The 19209-nt window shown below is 37.8% G+C and overlaps 1 protein-coding gene across 3 annotated transcripts in view; it reads left to right on the top strand.

Moving 5' to 3' along the window:
* IQSEC1 (IQ motif and Sec7 domain ArfGEF 1) overlaps positions 1-19209 on the top strand; it is a 679444-nt gene that overhangs the window by 382862 nt on the left and 277373 nt on the right. The window lies entirely within an intron of this gene.

Raw genomic sequence — 19209 nt, 5'->3', positions numbered from 1 at the left:
TTATCCAGGGGATCAGGCTATATGATCACAATGATCCCTTCTGGCCTTGGAATCTTTGACTGTATGAAATTTCCTGATGTAAGTTGTCTTCGATGAATTCCTGGAGCAGCTGGGCTACGTTCCAGGTGCAAATATTCTATCTGGTGCATTAAGTAAAATCAAGTCTAATAAACTAGAATCACAAGATTTATCATTAGTCTTGTTGCTGGAGAAAATGCATGGAATAAATCTGCAATTTTAAATTGTCTGAAAATGTTTATATCTTGCTGAATTTTTACTAGACCAGTTAAGGACAAAATGTTGGAAAATAATTGATCAAATTAATAATAAGAAATCCAAATTATATCTAGTTTATAAATTTTTATGAAGGGAAAGAAAATACATGATGCTTTATAAGACGATCCAATGGCTGGAAGTTGAAATCAGCCACATTTAAGCTGAAAATAAGATGTATATTTTTAACAATGAGGATAATTAACAAAAGGTGCAGAAAATGCACCATCACTGGACATCTTTAAATCAGGATTGAATGTCCTTCTAAAAGAGATGTTCTGGTTCATCCATTAGATACAGTAATCACTGAGTGCATGACCTATGGCCTGTGTCATGCCAGAGGTCAGATTAGTTGATCATAGCATTCCCTTTGGCCTTTAAAGTCTATGAAAATAGAAACTGATCATACAGACCATGTCCAAATATTAATGTACACACAGAACTCTGTAAGACCGTGCAATATAACAACTTCTGTGGTTATAAAAATACATTTGTTTCTTTTTTTGATATCTGTCAAATAGTATGTCATGTTGTCCATTAGTTTGAGATTGTGTAGTAAAACTCCTTATGGTAACAAGGATGCTGCTTATGGAGCCCAGGAGATCTGCAACCCAGAAGATCTGCAGCCTTTGACCATGCTTTAGCCACAAATTCTCAGCCTACACTTATTCCTCAGTCTGTGCTTCTTAGGCCATGTCTACAATTACCAGGGATCAACACAGTGAGGGTCAGTTTAGCAGATCTAGTGAAGACCCACTAAATCGATCACAGAGCACTCTCCGGTTGACTCTAGTACTCGACCGGAATGAGAGGAGTAAGCAGCACAGTGCAGACGCCGCAGTAAGTCGACCTAAGATACATCGACCCCAGCTACATTATTCATATAGATGGAGTAGCATAATTTAGGTCGACTTACCCTGGTAATGTAGACAAGGCCTTTTAGCTATTCTGCCCCATTGCAGCCTGCTCAACACAGAGGGGCATGCCGCAGAAATCCTGCACAGTGGTGTATGCAGATATTAAATTCCTCCCTTCCATTCAGAGGATGAGGGAGCATATCTGCTTGAGGAAGAAAATCATTTGTTTATTCTGAATAATTAACAAGATAATAAATGTATTTAAATTCAGAACAATCAGCAATTAAAACTAAATCCTAATTCTGAAGAAATGTCATCACTTTACAAATGCCTGTTACAGTATAATTCATTAGACATATATTAGTTTGTTAGGGAGGACAGCAGCTGTGCCCTGATGTCATGAGGCACAAACCAACAGCTTAGGCCAAAATACTGTACTGAGTCCTTTTCAATATCTGTTTCCAGGCTGTATTCCAAATATTCCTTCTGCTGCAGCTTATAGTTCGCGTATCTGAAATGTTTCAGTCTCAGAATGTTCCTGCCTGTTTTGATGTCTAGTTCAGGTCTGTTCTGTTCCACCTTCAAAACATACTCTTTTTAAAGTCTTCCACCTATATTGGTTCTCTCATTAAAGCATCATTTTGGGTCTTCCAGAGTGGTATGTGGCTAGAGTAGTGTCCTTTGTGTCATTTGCAAGCTGGAGTAAAGAGCTGCACTTTAGACGGGTAATTCAGTCACAGTGCAGCCTCTTGAACAATTAGAATTCTTTTCAGTCTAGGAAATAAAACAGAATGATTAAAATAGGAAACATGAACCATGATCCACATTGTCAAAATAAATCCTTGAGGCCCACTGTTGAGACCTGTCTGCCTAGAAGCTTGGCTTAAAAGGATCCATAAGATTGGGATAGAAGGCTATAAGGACAACCCATGTTTTTGGATGTTTAGTGCATGTTTTAAAGCAGTTGTTCTCAATTTGGAGATTATGACTCTCGAGGAAGTTCTCACCAGCAGTTTATGGGGGATTCAGGTGCTGGCTCTCATTTTCAGTCTCTGGCCTTTGGAAGCTGATTTGCTGAACTGCTTCAGGGATAAGAAAATCTGGAATAATGAGAGTTACTTTACAGGAGGAACCACAGCATCTTAAGAATTGGTACAACATATGCTGGGATGAATCTGAGGGTGAGTACTTGTAGGTGTTTTTATGTGGGGTTGCAGTACCAAATTTTCCATGGCCAGGTTTTCAAGGGCTCAGCGCCCACAATTGGGGCCAGAATTGCAGAAGTGCTCAACAAACGGCAGTTTCCATTTTGACACTTATGATCTGATTTTCAAAAGAGCTCAGCTCTCAAAATGCTCTTTTGAAAATCAGGGCACCTATTGTGATGCCTAAATGCTGTTTTGACAATCTGGCCTAGAACATGTAGCAGGTTAGGACTCCTTTCCTATGGCATTCAAATAATTTTGCTGAAAAAATTCTAGTAAGTTGGAAATGTAACAGCTTTGTCTTAGCAAAACTCCTGGTAACTGAAATATGTTTTAATAAAATCACTGGTCACATAGGGCTTGATCCTGAGAGGTGCTGAACACCTTCATCTCTCACTGACCTCACTGGGAGCTGCAGGTGCTCTCAGGATCAGGATCACAGTAATTACATGGGATCCAGTATACAGTGCCATAAAATGTAGTGAATTAATTTTAAAAAATAATCTTCCTTTAGAAATATATAACCATAGAAGCTAACTTTCTAATTGTCAGACTATTGCTGGTGGATTGAAGAGCCTATTGAACTAGCCTGTGTAAATGCTGCCTATTGTTACTGCACTTTTCTTTTAAAATATTAGTTACTGGAAACATCAATTTCTCTTCCACAGAACATGGAAGTTCTGGCAATTACAGATGAATTGATTTTCAAGTGATGGTCTGGGATAGGGAACACAGAGCGTGGCATTGCTATTTAGTGTTTTTTATATATATAATGACTATGATGAAATGATGAATAATTAGACTAGATGATTGCTAAAGTTTTCTTCCTAGTAAAGCATTCTTTCATTGTATTTCTGAATATTTCAGATGGAACCTTTTTCAATTATCAGTGGAGAACATTCTGTAGTTAATTTAAATATCAACATAGCCCTAGTAAATTGACCGTAGGTGACTTTAGAACAGCTCATAAGAAATCTGGGGGAGTTTGTTCTGAATATAATCATACATAGGGTATAATTCACTTGCATATGGCTACAAAAATAACAGCAGGCAATGCATTTGAAAGCAACATGTGTAACACCATACCCTTCATCAACACAAATTGCTGCCTATAAAGCTGCATTAAATTGGAACGTAGCAGCCAACTTTCTAATTGTTAGACTGTGGCTTGTGGATTACAATAGTACAATATTAGGATCTGCAGGAATTTCACCTTTGAAATGTTGCTATTAAATCCCTTTTAGACTCTGGGTATGACCTGGAAAGAACAGCTCCTTTTAAAATACATATGTTGCTTTACAATTAGGGTATCATCAAATTGTGGGACAAGGAGGCAGAAACAAGATAGATGCTGTTAACAGCAGGTCCCCTAAAATGAAGGGAGAGGTTTCGTGCAGACGGATCCTTTGCAAACTCCATGCTTCTTCTTGCTCTTCAACAGATATCAGTCTAGATCACAAACTACCAACACTGGACTAGAAGTACATACCAAACTGTACGTAGCCCAGTCAATCAGCTTAAGCATGTGTGAATTGTAAAACTCCTGACTTGCGCCAGGTGGAGGATGGAGATGCTACCTGTGTTTCAGGAATCCTGATAGCTAGGGTAGGATTCTTCACAGCAAGCTCCTCTGAGACTAAATCCTGAAACACGTATTCAGATAAAGCAGGTGTTTTAGTCAAGGACATCAGACCCCAGAGCAGAAAAAAATGTGCACCTCCCAGCTTGCTGCCTATACGGGTGACAGCAGCATATAGTATATGCTAGCTGTCAAGGGGTGAATCTTATGCTGCATTGTGGTGCACAGGCTGGCATGTCAATTGGCTGCTATTCTGGGCATGCTCAAGTGCCATAGAGGAATACATATAAAACAATACAAAAATAGGAAACATAATATCTCGTAAAATAAAACATTTTAAATCCTTGCCTTAAAATACGGCAATGAACCAACAGTGAGGTTTTCAAGAAGAAAACAACAATTCTGCCAAGAGCCGTCTTAATGGGAGAAAGCTCATACAGTGATTTGCACATGGAGAAGTACGGAACAAAACAGTGACAGAATGGAGATTCCAGTGTGTGTGTGTGTGTTCAAATAAATAAAACAACATAATGAAGGGCTTTGATTGCCAGGCAGGAGGCTTTAAATTTATTTATTAAAATAAAATCTATTCCATGAAGGCGCTTACATGTGTTGTTTGTGAGAAACTGCAAAAGATCCAGATGAGCTGAAAGATTGTTAAGTGATGGTGGCTTGGAAAGGCAAGCTCCTGGCAGGCTGTATCCATCCAAGAAAGACTCAGAGCATGGACTTATGTTTTGATTGCGCTGGTAGTTAAACACATGTATAGTTTTTTGAGTTCCCAATTCAGGAAAGTACCTAAGCACATGCTTAAGTGATTTGCTGAATTAAGGCCCGAGTGGTTTAACAAATAGTGCAATATAGACTTTTAATAGTATAATCACTATGTGGCTGGAAAGATAAATCACTGTGAACAATAATACCCAGATTTCATGCCACAGCAACAGGAGTGATATGCACAGTGTACTGTGCCACAACTCAGGAGTCGTGATTGTCTATCATTGCAATAGTAGCGAGTTAATATTTGCAGAGGAGTTGCATTGCTTCTGAGGAAGACATTAAAATAATGTTATGTGGTATTTTATCCTTTATTCTCCATTACAATCATTACTTCTTTTTTTATGGCTACTGTGAGAAGAGAGTAGATGTAGTATAGTTATAAATATTGTAATACATTTCGTAATGGTCTGTGAAATAGTTCACTTTGTGTCATGAAATTTTAGGCCAAAATTTTCTAAAAATGACTAGTGATATTGGTTGCCTCAGTTTTTGGATTACCAGTTTGAGACCCCTTCTAATACTTGCTTTTCAGGTAGTGCTGAGTACTTGTCCTCTGAAATTCAGGCCCTTTCAAGGTGTCTCAAGTTGGACACCTAAAATCAGTAGCTATTTTTGAAAATGTAGAGTCTAATGTGTGGTTAGTGTAAGGTTTTTATATACAGTATAACTATGAAATCTGTACTCTGTCCTCTCAATGTCTTGGGATGTGCTTTACATGTCCTGCACAAAGCCAGTTGAGTAATCCTATCAATTATAGTACTTATGACATGGAAATTAATTGCTTCCCTTTCTAAGTTCATAGCCCTTGACCTGAAAGAGTTAACTGCTGTTATTTCTCCTGTGATGATTTAGCAACAGGTGCATTAAACCTTAAGTCATTTCCAATAGCAGTAAAACAGAAGGAGTAGAGCAGGAAAAGTGTTTAATAAAAATAATAATTTATGGGAATCTGCCAATGTAAAAAATCAGAATATAATGTTGTTAATAATTTTCAAGTATGTAATAGGTTACAGAACTCACCCCAGTGGGCTAATAGCATGTGAGTAAAATGGTCAGCTATTTGTTTTATAATATAGTAATGATATTCTGTGAATCAGAGTGAATAATTTGTCAAACTGACAAGTTGTGGTTTTAAACCACCCCTCCTCTGGGGTATTCCACTGCAACCCTCTATTTTATTATTTATAAGGATGTTGACATTTACAAAATATGTTTAGACAGAACAAGGATGCAGGACATTGTCTTGAACAAATTGTGCTTGTAGTCCATAATTATTTCTCTGATGTAGCGGAAATATTTATCTCCAGAGCACAGTGTTTAGAGAACATGCTTAATGTGCAGAATTATTAATTAGCACTTGAAATTGCAAACTAATCTTTTGGGCAATGAAAATGATAACAAGTAGTAAAATATTTCCCAGACCATGCTTTTAACTTTTACAAGGTAAAATTTTCAAAAAAAACCTCAAAATTGGGAGATCATAGAAACTAAGGGGCAGATTCTGATCTTAGCATCACCATCATAATTTTTTTCCTTGAGAGGTTTGTACAGATACCCATCACTATAGTATCTATGTAACTTTATTGAAGTCCATAGAATTTCTCCTGATTTACACCAGCATAAATGAAAGTGCTCTCCTACTGGTTTTTGAATGTTACAATTCTTGATGTCTGATTTGTGTCCATTTATTCTTTTGTGTAAAGACTGTCCGGTTTGGCCAATGTACATGGCACAGGGGCATTGCTGGCGCATGATGACATATATCACATTGGTAGATGTGCAGGTGAACGAGCCCTTGATGGTGTGGCTGATGTGGTTGGGTCCTATGATGGTGTCCCTTGAATAGATATGCAGACAGAGTTGGCAACAGGGTTTGTTGCAGGGGTTGGTTCCTGGGTTAGTTTTTCTCTTGTGTTATGTGTACTTGCTGGTGAGTATTTGCTTCAGGTTGGGGGGCTGTCTGTAAGCAAGGACTGGCCTGTCTCCCAAGGTCTGTGAGAAATCAGTAGGAGAGCATTTCAGTCTCCCTGGACACTCAATAACAGACTTTTTAAAAGTCACCATTCTTCAACAAAAAACTTCAAAAACAGACTTAAACGAGAAACTGCAGAACTGGAATTAATTTGCAAACTTGACATCATCAAATTAGGCCTGAATAAAGACTGGGAGTGGCTGGGTCACTACAAAAAATAATTTTCCCTCTGTTGATACTCACCTTCTTGTCAACTGTTGGGAATTGGCCAGGTCCACCCTAATTGAATTGGCCTCGCTAGCACTGACCCCCCACTTGGTAAGGCAACTCCCATCTTTTCATGTGCTGTACATTTATATCTGCTTACAGTATTTCCATGCGTCTGATGAAGTGGGTTATATCCCACAAAAGCTTATGCCCAACACAGCAAGGAATCACTGATAAATAAACCAGGAAAGCTTCCATCACATATAGAGACCACCCTGAAGGCAAAGTTAGTGATCTTTGAGCTAGCTGGGACACTCGGGATCCTAATTTAGGCAGTGGGTAAGAGAATGAACCAATGCTGTTTTTGAGTCCAGTACATGTACAGCACCTGAGAGTCTTCTGACAGCATTAGATTTAATGAAAGCTAGATAAAGCATCTCATTGCTTAATCATGTTTCTTTTACTTGCTAATTTGGCATTGCAGCCTGCATTAGTTGTTGGACTGTTTTAAAATTGTTTTAGTACTTGTGAAAAAGTGACAGATAACTATCATGATTGGTTAATCCACAGGACCAGTAGAGCAGGGAGTTACCCAGCCAATTCAATTCACTCTTGGCTTGAAGTGACTATCATACCAGGTGCATTGTTTTAGATATGAGAGTACCGTTGATTCTTCATGTTCATTTCATCTTTGCCCCCAGATTATCACAAACCTTTTTGGAAACAACCTGAGATGTTTTTTCATAAATGTATTTGCTTTGGTATCAACAAATAATTAATCAGAAATAGAACCTATGCCTTCTTTAGAACCTCCTTCATTTTCCTGCTATAAAACTTCCATTTTATTCTGCTCCTTCATAATAAATGGGTATCAGTTAAGGGCAAATGATGGCAAAATGTTGGTGTAGTCACAAAAATACCAGATACTAAACTAATTTGTGATATTAGAATCTCTGAGAAAGAGAGAATAAAGAAAGAAAATATTTAATTTTACTTTGTCCTTGGTGTTGATTCATTATAATGTAGTATAGAATCATAGAATATCAAGGTTGGAAGGGACCTCAGGTCATCTAGTCCAACCCCCTGCTCAAAGCAGGACCAATCCCCTGAATGAAAAGGCTTTATTGGATGGAACTCTGATTATTTGTAGATTATAATATATATGTACTTATAGGCCACATTCAATATATTTACAATAATTCAATATCCATTTTAGTCGGTCTTACTTTGTGTGAAAGTCATGCAACTTGCATGACTTGCAGAACTGAAGTCTGTCAGATTGCTTGCATGTATAAGAGTTGCAGGCTCCAACTCTTGGGCCCTGGCAATCTGTCAGCATGGATTGCAATGCAGGATCAGAGTCTGTGGTTAACCCTATGTTTGATGTGTATATCTCCTAATGTTGATGCTATAGAACACTATCACTGTAGTATCTAAGCATAAAAACTACATTTTATAAATAACCATAAAATGTCTTTTTAGTTTAACATTAACAGAAAATAAAATTATGAAATACACAATGTATCTGTAAAACAAGATCCTAACCTTAATCCTCAGCCTAGCATAAAGGTACAGGAAAGAATTGACAAGAACTAAGTCAGATAAATAACCCTCAGCTTTAAACTTACCTGATTCATAGTAACTAGCTGATAGCAGTCCCACATGGACGATCCTACAACCCATAACACTCTGCACTGTGCTAATCAGAAACTGATGAGGAACATCCTCTTTTGAGAATGATTCCTGCTTCAACAATTTTTCATTTCCAAAAATTATGAAATTTAGCAGCAGCTACCTGGCCTCAAGCATCTCTGTTGCCTGTTGAACTTAACAGGTACTGCTGTGATAAGGAGAATTTGGCTAACGACCTTCTCACTCTCAGGGGCGGCTCTAGGCATTTTGCCGCCCCAAGCGCGCCTGCGGGAGGTCCTCCGAAGCTGCGGGACCAGCGGACCCTCCACAGGCAAGCCGCCGAAGGCAGCCTGCCTGCCGCCCCTCGTGGTGACCAGCAGAGCGCCCCCCGCTGCTTGCTGCCCCAAGCACACGCTTGGCGTGATGGGGCCTGGAGCCGCCCCTGCTCACTCTCTTAGCCTGCTGTAATATTTCCAGGCTGTGGAACAGTCTTGAACCAATCACTGGATGACAGCTGATGAGCTGCCCTCATTAGACTGTCCTCATATATATTTAACTTAATAATATGAACAGATGGCTATTATAGTGATTCATCAACCGAGGGAGCCAGCTTGGCTATTGTCATTATGTGAGAACTGAGCGTCTAGCTCTAAAAATGGGGTGAGGGTTGTTGTTTGGAGACATGGTAGACACTGAACAAATTGTAAGAAGGTTGAGTGACTCATCAGGTCTCTAAATTCAGGTCATTGCTCTGGGGAAGAGACAGTGTTGGTCCTGTTTGTACAGAGAAAGTACATCAAGTTTGTGCAAAATCTGCACTGGTGCGATGGAAAAAATATGTTCAGTAGCAGCAGTATTTCTCACTCTGTGCCACCGCTATTAGTACAAATGACGGCAAGTCACTGGGAGGAACTTCAAAGAGGAAAAGATCATGTTTAATTAATAGCTCATCTGTAATTTTCTGTATAAAGGAACTTTGTTTAGCTGTCATCTGCCATAAGAACATTTTAACAGCACACAATGTCTGACTGAAGAGCAAGCAAGATGCCTATTTACATTGTATACCTGTATTAACGTATGTTGTCAGCTGAACTGTTAAGTTCATATATTAACAAACCATGCTGGGTCAAAGGACCATTTCATGCATTTATTTCTTCATTTTGGGATAATAAATACTCAGTCCTGAAGAATAGTCTGTTGTTGAACCAAGAGCCTAAAACTAATCCTGTGTTTCTGTTCATGTTTTCCCTGGTTGTTGATTAGCCTTGCTGCCTTATCAGTTCATATCATAGTATGTGACTATAATTTGACTTTGCAGTGAAGAGGGAATACGGTTTGCCACCACAGATGCTGCTGTTACCATGGAGATAAAAGGACCAATGCCCTTTTTCTGATTTGGACTGTACTACAGTGTTCATAGAGAGATGGTGTATGCTAAAACTACATCATTTGTTCCTGAAATATCAAGCTGAATAACACATAAGAAAGCATTTTTTTTAATGTTATAGATGAATAACACATGGAGGTTTTCACTGGAAGCAGAAAGCAAAGATTGTGAAAACAGCACTGGTGGTTTATATATTTGCTAATCTTTCTCCTTGGGAAGAACCTTTTGGCTTTGCAAAATATAACCCCTTATAGCCTGTGGGTTCATCTGATGCAGTGTTTGATGCTGGTTACATCACAGGCTCACTTTGCTGTGTTATTCTTCCGTGGTCAAGCTTGAATGAGCATGCAAAGGCAGTGAATGTAATTTTTTTTTTGCTTGTTACAAGAGTGACCTGTTCTACTTCCAATTGCTCGAAACGAGAGGGGGGAAAACAAACCCACAACACATTTGAGGATGGCTTGCAGAAGGTGTTATTTGTGAGTACCTTTTCCTTTTTCATCCGTCCTCTGGTCTCTGACATCTGGATTAAGGATTCCAGACTTTTGAGACAGAAATATGAGTAGTGATCAGTTTCTGCCATGAACCATTTTTTGGGTGTTACCTCTTTGGCAGATTACTGATGTGCGTTTTAGAATGGTACAGGCAAGGGATGTTTGTAGAGCATCAGGAATAAAAGTAATCCAGCATATTTTTATAAAACACCTATTCAGAAGTTAGGAGTGTGAGAAAAATTAGATATTTTGAACAGAAAGGAAGGAGCGCAGAATTCTCAGAATAGGTCTATCACAGGAATTGAAATATATCTTCCATCTTGTTTTAATGCTTTGTTCTATTAAAACGTACACTGTCATTTAAATACACTACTTATTCTAGGAAATGGTGTACCATCTTAGATAATGTGACCTCGATGATGTATAAAATTATCTCATTCTGTGCTTCATGAGTATCATATATATATGTTGTTTTCTCATACCCTAATGATGCAGAACATGCTTGGAAATCAGTTCATATGATATACATAATATTACTAAGAGCATTGCAGGCAACATAGCTGGCATTTAATGTTTCATTCATTTAATGCAGTGTAGCAGCTCTTCGTATGAGTTGGCACCTGTGGTTGAAGAGCTAAGTGCTTGTACACTTGTAGCCAAGGGTGAAGGATGTTAAAGTTTACATAGTGCTTGTGGCATCACACAATCTAAGTATGTATGGAAACTACATCAGGCGATTTTATTCGTGTGTGTTCGAATGGGCTTTGACTCTCAAGCTTGCTGTCAAACGCACCATAGTACCAATGTGTCATCCCATCACAGCCCAAAATCAAAACAAACCTGATGCAAGTGCATAATCCAGTTCTCTGTTTTTTATTTGCTATGAACACCAGTGTTTCATTTCTAACCCATAATAATTCACAAGGACTGTGCCTACTACTTGCATTCATCATTTCCATTTAAAGATCCTCTCTTCCCAGCACTAAATTTAATTTGATCAAAGCACCCTAAGGTGAATGCCAGAACAGCCATTCCTAGCCTCCGTCTCAACAATTTCAATAACATCAATCTCAAACCGTCCACATTCTGAAACCTTTATTCATGTTCAGTAATACTGTACCTATTTCATGAGTAGTGCTATTAAAATCAACTACACAAGAATAAGGTGCTACTCATTAGTAAAGAATCCAGCCTTAAATTTTCCTTCTGTGTGTGTGTGTGTGTGTGTGTGTGTGTGTGTGTGTGTGTGTGTGTGTGTGAGTGGCAGTGAGATATGGTGGGTGAGAGAATCTATTTAAACATTCTAAAATTAGGCTGAGCTTTGATATGTTGTGTTCAGTGACACACAAGGAGGTTCAGATAAAAAAAGTGAACTTAGATAATAGGTTGTAGCCATCAACATGGATTAGCTCCTAAATGTTAGTGTTTATGCAAGTTAAAAAGGAAGAAACACTCTGTGCACTGGATTCCATTTGTGTATTGGTTTTAGGGTTTCTGGTTTTCATTACTGTCTATAACGGGACAGCGTTTGTTTTAGTGCACAGCTCGTGTCAACTAGAAAGCCAATGTGTGTGTAGATGATTTGTCCCTCAGTAAGCAATTTAGTAGATTTCTCTAGTAAGTTATTCTTGTACTGTGAGGGGATTTTTTTATCGATTATTATAATAGTCAACTGCTCCATCACATAGGTAATTTCATATTAATATATATATTAATAATGTAGATTTGGCATGTTTTTGATGATTGCTCTGTTACTAATCTCATCATGATTACTATTGCAACTGAGTTGGAGTTCATTTTGTCCCACCATAAAAAAATTGGAGGTCATTCAGTATTAGTGAAGAGCATTTAACTCAAAAGATTATTTCCTTTGACAGTGGCATTGCTGTCTTGTTATAGAACCAAATGGCAATTTATCTCCCTCCATTACTGCTTGGTTTTCTAACATTCCCTCCATACATATGACAGCATTTACTTAGGAAGCAAGGCCTGACCTGTCACTTCTTCTGCAACTGCACTTTTAACTTGGTTAAGAGAAATTAGATGCATAGAGATCTGTATAAAGAAATATTGTAAGCCTAGGTATTTTAGAAATGTTGTTCTGTAGCGTTATGTATTCATGATCTTTGCACTTGCCTTTTTAATTGATGAGCTATTTCTTGTGGTAATATATCAAATATCTAACACTGTGGTAAATTAAAACTAGTGAATATGCACAACTGTTAATCTACATGCAGCAGATATTAAGGTTTCAAATAATGCTGTAAATTAACATGTTCCATTTCTAAAGACAGATAACGCAGCCATTCATAAACACTGTTTTCTCCTTTCAGAATACTACTACATTTGTAAATATCAAATTTAGAAACCTAAATTCCTTCTACTCAGTCTTTTCAGATCAAAATCAACCTCAAATATATGATTTAGTAGAATTACTATATTTATAGATACCTCACGGAGTGCAACATATGTCATTCCACAGTGGTATTAGGAAATAAGCTTTGCCTTGCTGTAAAGCTCTCTCTCCTTCATTTGCTCACTCTGTCTCTTGCTCTGTCTTTCCACATTACTGTTTTTTCCTCCCTTTTGAATATTAGACTAGAAATTCATCAGTCTTGCTGCTGGCACATTTGATTTCTATGATTTTAGTATAGACTGAAACAATGTAAAATTATGAATGTGCTATATAAAATATTTGTATGCAACAAGATCCCTGCTGTCTTAAGAAATTTTGATAGTATGTTAATGAAGTCAGAAATGTAGAAAATATTATTTTTACCTCCCTCCATCAATTTTCTGATCTTCTCTAACAGCATTTATTCTCCCTTTCCTATGCCAATTCATTTCTCTCTTTCTAGGCTCTTATGTTTAATTTTAGCTTTGAAACTGCATCATTTAACTCTGGGATACGGTTTTGTATGAAAAAAATCAATAGAAAATAATTTCATTTGTGCTATAAATTGATTACTATAGCCAGACCTTTAAGAATAGATCTTCTTAATCAAACTTGTGAAGGGAATTGAATTCTCCAAAGTATAGGTAGCTACACATTACTATTCTTATTTAAATTCAGCCTAATTAATTTCCTGCAAGCTGTACTGTGCATTAATATATAAAAGTAGCACCTCTTGATGTATATATTTTACAAGGAAATTTTTGTGTATATACTTGAAATAAATATTGTTTGGAAGAACTGCTTTTTATAACCATGACGTATAAAGTAAGTGCTATACATACTAGGATGATACAAAATAGAATTTGTACTCCATGGTTACTATTCTGGAGGAAATTTAAATGTTTTATAAAGGCAATGGTCTTAGTGTCCCAGGAAAGTAGCTGGTGATTTATTGTAGGGCCATTTTGTTAGTGTAGGAGCACTAATAGCCTACTTACCAGTGGTTTTAAAAAGGTGATAATTTCTAGCTACTGACATTTGGGTGGGAAATAGAGGAAAAAGAGGAGGAAAGGGAACTGATGTTAAAGAAAACCAAGCCATTATTCTGTATATATCTTGTAACACTCACACACAATGTGGTTGTTTGACCATATTGGTAAATAGGGCAAAAATGGTGTAGTTTTTACTCCTTTTGTAGGCAAAATTACCATTGAATTTAGTAGGGGTTTAGAATGCAAAGGACATACTATTTAGCCCATATTCATGAGATTTAATGGAATTATCTTTTACTCTTCATTTTTATTTAAATGTTATCCTTAAATGCTTTTAAATCTTCTATATGACCACCATGCTCTTTTGTACCAAAGAACTGAGCCACAACATATGGCAGTGCTGCTTTTTTTCTTTTAAGTCAAAATGTAAAATTACAATATTTGCAGATCCTAGCCCTGCATCACGGGGAGGGAGAGTGGAGAACGGGTGGAAGGGAGTGGTTCTGATTCATTGCTCAGGATAAACAGAAAGCAAGGTATATAGTGTTACGTGTGTTGACACCTATTTGCCACCAGATGTCTCATTCTCTTCCTGCAACTATATGTCTGGGCAGCTGTGTACTGAAAAGCATCTTGTAAAACTAAAGAAATTAGAGGACTAATAGGCTATTGGGATATGTATTGAGAAAATTATTGCTGGACATAAAATCGAGTAAGTTACAAAAAGCTAAATTAATAAAAAGATTTTCAGTGTAGGTATAACATCCAAAGTGGAGTCAAATTGCAAAATATATCGTGGAAAAAGAGCACACACAGTGAAAGGGAGGTCCTTGCTGCCAAAACCTTTGCAGTTTGTCCTTGTAACCTTGAATAGAACATTGATTAGGTGAAATTTGCCTCTGTGCAGAGGGCGAGCACAAAATTCGAATTTAAGTGGTGCATAAGTATTTTGCTGGTCCTTTGCATTGAGTCAAAGGGGAGAGTTTCTGAATAACAAGATGTCCTCTAAGAATAGCAAGAATATTGGGAATAGAGTCCAAAGCAGTCCAAAGCAATTAATAAATTGCATACAGTAATATTGCAATGATAATATAAAGATGACCAAACCCACCTGATGGACCTAATTTCAGAAAAGAGGGCACTCTTCCAGAAAGACTACTTTATAAGAATACCTTTCCCAACCAGACTTGGACTTTATGCTGAGTGTTAATACCGTAGTACAGTACCAAGTACTTGAGTAACTCCCACTGTTTATTAGGCCTTCTATGGAATGAGACCTTAAACCAGTGGTCTCTTCTACTCATGTGTAATAGCTGATAATTTGGCTGGAAAGAAATTTGCAAGGCCATCATAATATTCAACAATGATATAATTGTATTGGTTTTCTTACAATACTTACAGGAGTAGTAGCAATAATTGAAACAAAAATAAAACACACTTTATAAGTGCAAGAAAAGGTATGTAAGCAGTTGGATTTCCCACCCTGCTCTCTGAATATGGTCTACGTTCACTTTGTATAGTTAACAGTTTACCTCCGTCCTATGGTTTGTCTGTATTGGTATTTCAAATAACACCAAACAATCTCTGGAAAACATATCTTCAATTTTCTCTGAAAGCTGAGCTACTCCTAGAGTTTCCCTGCAGAGAACATGCCCTGTCCCAAACCTTAATTCTTACTAACCAAAGAGCTACTCTCACCTTCCTCATGTCCCAGGTGGAGTAAACAGGCCAGACCTGCTCCAGTCTGTCAGCAGGAATCAGGTACCATGTCTTTGCAGGGTACCAACACTTGCTAATAGGGCCATTTGACAAAATTACCTTGTCACCCTGTTACGAGGGGTAGGAAAATATTCAATATCTTGCAGAGATGGTTTACTTTGAAAGTAAGAGAAGAAAATAGCTCATCAAGCATAAGCAATTTAGATCTAATACCCTGGATTTCCTCCAGTTTATGTTGTATCCTAACATTTAAGAGTCTACTAAACAAAGGAGTTTTCACACCAAACACTTGGGGATCTGAAAGAGATGGCACCGCATCATCTGCCTGTAGTTAAAGCTTAATATGATGTTCTGTGATTCTATTTCTGTTTATGTTATCTGTAGATTGAAGCGAAGATTCCAGTGCCAATATAAAAATTAATGATGAGAGTGGCATCTCTGGTTAATGTCACAGTGAAATACGAAGGTATCCTATATGAGAATTCATTTACAGTCAGCATACTGGGAATTTATAGAGATGGACTTGAGCCAAAACCTCAGATTTAAACCTTTTGCAAGCTTTGGCTAAGTCTGAAATTGTATACAAGCTTTGCAACATCGGATCATCTCTTATAATTGATACTATTCTGAGAGGAAATATTTTTACTATTTGGGAGGTCTGTTTGAAGGAGAGATCTGTAAAAGAATATAAATATTTTAGGTGACAAGCAAAGCTTTCAGTTCAAAGGAACCTTGGGAATTGGTGGAAATCCGAAATAAATTGACTAGAATTAAAAAGAATTGCATGGCACCCATCTTTTGGAATGTTACAAAAGCATCTTAGAAAATGAAATTGGTAGGATAAGCAACTGTCAGTCTTTAAGCATTATCTTGAGTCAGTGCTGAGGTACCTGTGCTGTATTTAGATCTTAAATCAACTCTCTAATAGAGCTTTGAAGACCATAGATTGAAGTTTAATAAGGCAAACTTAATAGGGCTAAACATTTTAGATTCTGCAGACAGATGAGGGGGAAGGTTATTAAAAACTCAAATTACTCAAATGTGTTCAGATGTCGTTTTAGGCATTACTTTTTAGAAACTGTATCACAGACTTTATTTCAAATACAAATGTATTTCAAAAGTCTATGGAAAGGGTTGAATTACTGTAAAGCTTACATTTTCTGACTTCACACTTTAAGTATTCAAATGACTATTACTTGGACTGCTATAAACAGTAACGTATGGAGGAAAAAATAGATACTGCAGCAATTGGTTGAAGGCATACAGGCTGATTCTGATCTCACTTATACCAATGAAACATGGATTTCTATTAGGTAAAACTGGAGTCGGGGGTCAGACTTGGGCTCATAGTATCTGATCTCAGAATGAATTGGAATGGTGTCAGTTCTTCAGAACTAGAGATGGGTTTAAACCAAATACCTGGATCTAACAAGCCAGAACTTTGGATCTGACTGTGAACTTTATGATGGCCTGTATGGGTGCAAATGATTTGAAACAGAAACATGGATCTTAGCATCCTGAGACCTTGGAAAGTGGAGATCTAAATCTGGATCTGAACACTGCAACTTGGTTTCATCTGTAATTAAAATTCAGTGTCTGAATTCCAACTCCGCAATTTGTTACTGTTTCATCTCAGTATACCACAATACCATGCTTCCCATTCAGCTGTTAAATGCCTCTTCACTCTGATTTTATGTGATCTCCGTATGGTTATTACCTGATCTACAGGAAGCACCTATACATTGTTTACAATAACTGTATTTTGCCTTTACAATGCACCTTTCATATGAGAATCTCCAAGCACTTAACAAACATATTCTGCCTCCAAAACCCCTGGATAGTAGACGATTAATATTAACCCGGTTTGCAGATGGGGAAACTGAAGCCCAGAGAGCATAAGGAACAAATCCTGTCTATACAGTTGGGACTATTGGAGCAGGGGGAAGCCAAAGCGGGGCAAGTACTTTGGGTGGTGGAGGTTGGTTTTTGTTTTTCTTTTTCGGCCGGAAGTGTCAGCAGAAGCTGTTTATGGGTAAGCAGTGTGCAAAATCCTCTGCACTGGGCAGAACAGAGTCCAAAGCCTCATGTGTGCCTGCTCCCTCACTCTCAAGAGTAAGATATTGGCAGGGTGGAGAATGGATTTGTCTGGGAAGACATGGCGTTAATGAGCACAAACCTCTGCATGCAAAGGGGGCACTTAGCACAAATGTCCTTCTTTCGTGTCCCTCTTTGGCCTTGCCTTTGCTTCTAGTTTGGAGAAATTTGGTGGCCATGTAGCAGTGCTCTCATCAATACAGGGTCAGGCTCCCTATACTGGCCATTCCTTTTCACCTTGAAATTCTCTCTCTCTTTTATGCTTCACAAGTCAATATCTAGATTGTTCAGCCACCTGACTGCTGCGTCATCAACAGCTGCAAGGTGTTGTAGTCCACCCTCCAATCTTCTAGCTGTGCACTTCTGCAGCACATGTTTGACCATCTGCATTGCTGCCCTGCAGCCAGACTATAAGGACTGGGCTTGCAAATGATAGGTGCAACACTCCATGCTTGCGCTATGAAGCATGAAGCCCACTAATAAACCCATGTTTTACTTGTAAAAAATAATATTTTATGAAATGTTTTTCCTGATTTTTGATGTGTCCCTTTTAATAACCATTTTCTCCAGGAATGTCCTCCCCCCCACCCCCTTCAATCTCTCCTCCCTCTTTTCCATTTTAAGTTGTTTGTGACGTTGCTATCAATTAACATCAATGCCATGATTGAAAGACATCCTCCCACAGCACTTGATTATTCTTCAAATACATGCATGGTGGTTGTTTGATGAATGTTTTTATTTCTTTCCCAAGGGTCAAGTTCTTTTGGGAGGGACCATCAATTGCCATCCTTAATCAGGAAAAATTCTCTCACCTTGGCCTTGAAGTTGCTGACACAATTGTTGGCAGCAGGGATCAGAGCGACTCGACCTTCATCTTTAAAGGATTAGTGCCTGACTCCTTTCTTTCTGAAGAAAGACTGTGTGGCATTTTTCTGCTTAACTACTCCTTTTGATCTTATAAGAGGATGACCTCATAGGACTCTCTTTAAACACAGGGAGCCTTTAAAAAAAAGGCAATTCTTTTGTGACACTCAGGAGAATGCTGTGAGCAAAAGAAATGAAGGCCAAAAATGACTTGTATTTTAACTAATCATAAATAGTCTATATGGTATGTTTTTTTTAAATAAATTGGAGGAAGAATATCTCTTTAGCAGGCACATCTTCTCCATGTAGATGCTGCAGGAGATATGAAATATTGGTTTGACTTTTCATTATTTTTATCTAGTTTCCAGAATGCTGTTTTCAGGAAATTTGATTTGCTTGTTTCGTCATGCAGTACTTACTGCAGAAACCTTGTTTAGTGCTTCCCTAGACAAATACTAAATCTTGAGGAGCGCTGCTGTGCATCATTTATAGATTGTTCAGGTTTTTCTTTGGCTGTGGAATTTTGTGTTGCCTTGTATCTTTGACTTAGCTGTGATTTTACTAGGTTAAATGTACTCGTCCGTAGTAGTAGTAGTCGTAATTATTATTAATAAAGAGCTATGAGATGGAAAATGTTTGGGTTTTATTGTGATATAAGGACTTAATTTTGAACATGTGGTCATAACTAATTTATATTACTGATTTCAGGAACTTTTTCTTTTAATTCAAATGTCAACTCACATGCAGTAAGTTAAGTTA

Source organism: Mauremys reevesii, linkage group 7 (genome assembly GCF_016161935.1).
Source record: "Mauremys reevesii isolate NIE-2019 linkage group 7, ASM1616193v1, whole genome shotgun sequence".
Classification (NCBI taxonomy): domain Eukaryota; kingdom Metazoa; phylum Chordata; order Testudines; family Geoemydidae; genus Mauremys; species Mauremys reevesii.
The sequence above is the reverse complement of the archived record's forward strand: the minus strand, read 5'-3'. Positions and strand labels throughout refer to the sequence as shown.